At 36.6% G+C, this 4547-nt stretch overlaps 1 long non-coding RNA gene across 1 annotated transcript; it reads left to right on the top strand.

Annotated features, from left to right (window-relative positions):
* The first annotated feature begins 710 nt into the window (after window positions 1-710).
* LOC140744991 (uncharacterized) lies at window positions 711-1815 on the top strand. Its single transcript, XR_012102610.1, has 2 exons — window positions 711-1086; window positions 1257-1815. It is a non-coding gene; the product is annotated as an uncharacterized LOC140744991 (long non-coding RNA).
* Window positions 1816-4547: the final 2732 nt, after the last annotated feature.

Here is a 4547-nt window from a genome sequence, read left to right as displayed (position 1 = left end):
GATTTGGGTTATAATAGACGTGGGTTATAATAAACTAAAATAACTTATACGTGTCTAGAGAATATCAGGATGAATGGCAAATTCATTGCTTGATTCACACTTGCGACATTGAACGCGCTCATGGATCATTATCCGAACTGTGATGTGCTTGCTGATGACTGGAAGCTGATCATGTCTGTATGCTTGGAGTTTTGTGAGTTGTCAGTATGTTAGATCTGTCTAGTTAGTGTAAGTGGCCTCGGCCGTTCTAATTAGATCAATAAAATAAATAAAATAAATAAATAATTGCTAATAAAGGGAATGCTACATATTTATAGACCATGTTTTTTGGCTTTATTCACTTAAGGATATATTAAATATTCCCTACATTTATTAAAATTAATTCAACCTAATTAAGCCCATTTTAAGTCATATAATACTTAACCTAAGTTAACAAAAGCTAAAATTGAAATGCAAGCAAATTTTAAAGGTATTATAGTGCTGAGAGAGGCACAGAGAGGTCGTTCGGTTCTACGACGGCAAATTACCGGCGATGTTGGTGCACGGAAAGCGATAATCAAAACGCTGTTCGATCCCACAGCCGGCGGCGTGATGGATGGCTTGTGGCGATTTGGGTTATGATGGAATCATATCTAGCTTATGTAATATGTATCTAGAAATAAGTATATAGCGTATGCATGTTTAGTTGGAATGACAAGATGGATAGTATATGTGTTATAGTCAAAGTCCGATACACAGTCTCTTCGCGGAAGGACTGGTTTATCCTAGGTTTGGCCAAAGCCATCAGACAATCCCCGAAATACATTTCAATTTCGCCCTTTGCCTGAAGTATTTTTAGTCAAACCTAGGAGCTCCTAACTTTTCAGTCAAACGTCGAAAGTAAATTATTCTGTTTCGGTTTTGGCCTAGTCAATCCTAGAAGCGACTGCAAAACTCGGTCAAACGTTGATCTGAACATGTTTAAACAGGTTCATAATATCTCTCGCGGTGTTCCGACCGATTGTTTTGTCATTTCATGTTCGTTCATTGAGCGTGCGGGCGTGTAATTGTGTAAAATTGAAGATGAGTGAGGTTAGGTTAGGTTAGGTCTTTTTTTTTTCCGCTGAAGGCGGATTTACAAGATTATACTGCTGAGAGGTCCTCGCAATTTTATACGGGCGGCCCCAAGCAGGATTTTTTAATTAAAGCTATTAATAAGCAAAAATGTTTTAAGACAATTTAAAAATTGATTCAATATGTATATATATATAGGTTAGGTTAGGTTAGGTTAGGTTAGGTTAGGTTAGGTTTTTTTAAATTATTAAAACAATAAACATCAAAATTTTAAAAATGTTATTTTTTTATACCTAATCTTACAAACTAACCTCCGTATATTCCAAAGCATTTATTTATTTATTTTATACTTTATTGCACATCGTACAAAAGGTGGGCCTTATGCCACACGGCATTTTCTCAAAGCATCTCAAATATAAAAGTGAAAATCACGTAAGCTGACCAATCAGGTGTCAGAACTGGCAGAGTTAAGCGGTTCTTAAGACTTGAAAGCTGCTTAAATGATAAAATGCTTCCAAATATACGAAGATAAGACACTTCATACCTATATCGGAGTTTGACTCGTTAAACCCCGATTTAATAAAATTGTGTTTTGACGTTTGCCTGACCAAATTAGTCTCTCCCAGGTTTGACGAAAATTGTTTAGTCAAAGGCCGAAAATTTACATTTGTTTGGGCTTTGACTAAGTCATTCAGTCTGACCTGAGGATTGACCAGTCCAACCTAGGAGCGCCGGAGCTTCGGAGTTTGCCTATAACATATGCAGCGCTACGAATAAACGGAATACTACACAATGTATTTTTGGCTTCGTTTATATTATGTGTTCTTTACATTTCTAAAAATCCTTTCAATCTAATTAAGCCAATTTTAAATTCTATTAAACTTAGATCAACTTAAGACAAACATAAACTTAAGTGCAAGCCATAATTCATAATTAGAATTAATAATAATTCTTCAAGCTTAAATTTAAGTGCAAGTGCAACTTCAATTCAAACTAAAACTTAAGTGTAAGTCAATTTTAAGTCTTATAATTCTAATAGAAGCACAGAAGGGGCGTTCGGTTCACGATGGCAAATTACTGGCGATGTTAGTGCACGGAAAGCGATAATCAAAACGCTGTTCGATCCCACAGCCGGCGGCGTGATGGATGGCTTGTGGCGATTTGGATTTGATGGAATCATATTCGAAGCCTAAAAGCTTATATGTTTTAGACGAGGCATACGTAGGTATACAATATAACCATCTTTAGGTAATATGTCAGGAAGGTGGTAGAACCCTTTGTGGTTCGACTCCGGCGGCACCACCGCCACACCTATTTCTACCTAATACGAGTAAGTTCACACCTATTTCACCCTAATACGAGAAGGGTGTGGTAAGGGAGACATACTTTTCCGAGGCGTTCCGGCTTAATCCTCAGGGGTAGCGGCGAATCTGTGGCCGACCTCAGGTAGGAATATCTAATCCTATCTGGAGTTGATTACAGATGTCCATGGGCGGCAGTAGCCACTTATCTTACATCAGGTGGACTGCATGCTTGTCTGCTACTCCTTTATCATAAACACACAAAAAAAGGAAGAATGGTACTCGTATGGTCAGTGCTACGGAATGAAAGGAATGCTACACACGTATAAACAATGTATATAAATACATTTGGCTTTGTTTAGAATATGTGTTATTGTATATACGTTGTCGGGGATTATCCCGACAACGTTCCCAAGGTATATTTAAAAACCTCTGACCACGAGCAAAGCCGCGGGTAAGTAGATTTATCATAATCCAAGAAGAAATTGAAAAAGATTTCTCTACAGCTATGTTCTGTAATTCGCTTAAGAACATGACTTTTCCTATCCATAAAAATGGACCAAACGAACAAAGCTCTAATACTCTTTTTATTTACATTTGTGGGACTTGCGGTGCGGATTGAAACTAGATTAAAAATCGGGCTCCGGGACTTAAACCAGGTTTAAAAGAAAAAATTAGTACCTCTTTCAAACATTTCAATGGCATTCTTTTTTTCTTGATGGATTTCAGTACCAATTGTGACACTATTTGTGTTTCTTATTAATTCTTTACTTTGGTCAAAAATGAGTCTTTTCGTTATAACATACGACCATGCAGTGCACCTGATGGTAACAGGTTTCTGCCGCCCATGGTCATCTGTAATCAACCCCAGATAGGATTAGATATTTCTACCTGTACTGTTTCTTTTAATACGTGTACGTATTAAAATGTTGGGGTGAAACTCAAAATTACACCACACACCGTTTCCAATGTTGTCTGCATTGCGGGGAGATATGGCTATTGGCTAGGGATGCAACAATAGCGAAAATTCAATAATATCGATAATAATTTCATATTTTCATCGACGACACGATATTACTATATCCAAAAAATTTAATATCGATACCTAAAATTGTATATTGTTTTATGCAGTTATATTACCTATTTCTACCTAATAACAGCAGTATAATACAGCGCCTAGCTACTGTGTTCCGGTTTGAAGGGTGTGGTAAGGAAGATAGACTTTTAGAACGAGGCGTTCCAGCTTAGTTCTCAGGGGTAGCGGCGCATTTGTGGCCGACCTAAGGTAGGAATATCTAATCCTATCTGGGGTTGATTACAGATGTCCATGGGCGGCAGTAGCCACTTTCTATCAGGTGGACTGCATGCTCGTCTGTTACTCTTATATTATAAAAAAAATATATGATTAGTATAGGTCAGCGAAAAAATATCGTCATAATTAATGTTTTCGTAAGACTTTAAAAAATCTTCCTTCTTGGATATTTTCTGAAAGTATTAAAATATCAATATTTTGACAATATCACGTGAAGCTTTCGATATTGCAGATTTATCGGTATTTTCAGCCTTTGATATTAATATCGATATTCAGTAATTTGCCACCTTACATCCCTAATTATGGCCTTCGGTCATAGCTAACTGCCCATACTGGTTTAAACCAGATCCGACCCCAATAGATACGATCACAGTGAATTGCAGGTTTTAACCCCCTTGAAGAACGTGTAGGCGTTGAGGTTTTCACTTTAATGTAGATTAACTGTTCCTTACACGGCTTCACCAATGCATACCTTCTTTAATTTCGACTTAAAGTTACGTAAAAGTTGGTATAAATAATGCTTTCTTCACTCAAAGCTGTACACACACACACACATAATGAAAACACACAAAGACGAATACGAAAACACCCGGACCAGAACACATCTAAATTCAGATATCGGTATATCCGGTTATGGTTCAGATGTCTACCAGATTTCGTTACGATTAGCTGATTTTTAAATAATTTAAAAGTGATTTTGAAACCAAAAATATTCCTGGTTTCCCTATACTACTCCTAACTAAATAAAAATGTAGTAAACCGTTTTAATAATAAAGAAATAAGTAAATCAGCTGCATTTCCAAATTTTAGACTTTGGCATATTTTGTACCTATCTATAACAGTAAGTATACTATACGGTAAATCCTATCCAGTTATTTATT

The sequence above is a fragment of the Epargyreus clarus genome, unplaced genomic scaffold (genome assembly GCF_041222505.1).
Source record: "Epargyreus clarus isolate Ecla_fem2 unplaced genomic scaffold, WU_Ecla_fem_2.2 ptg000002l, whole genome shotgun sequence".
Lineage (NCBI taxonomy): Eukaryota > Metazoa > Arthropoda > Insecta > Lepidoptera > Hesperiidae > Epargyreus > Epargyreus clarus.
This window is presented reverse-complemented; position numbering and strand designations above follow the sequence as displayed.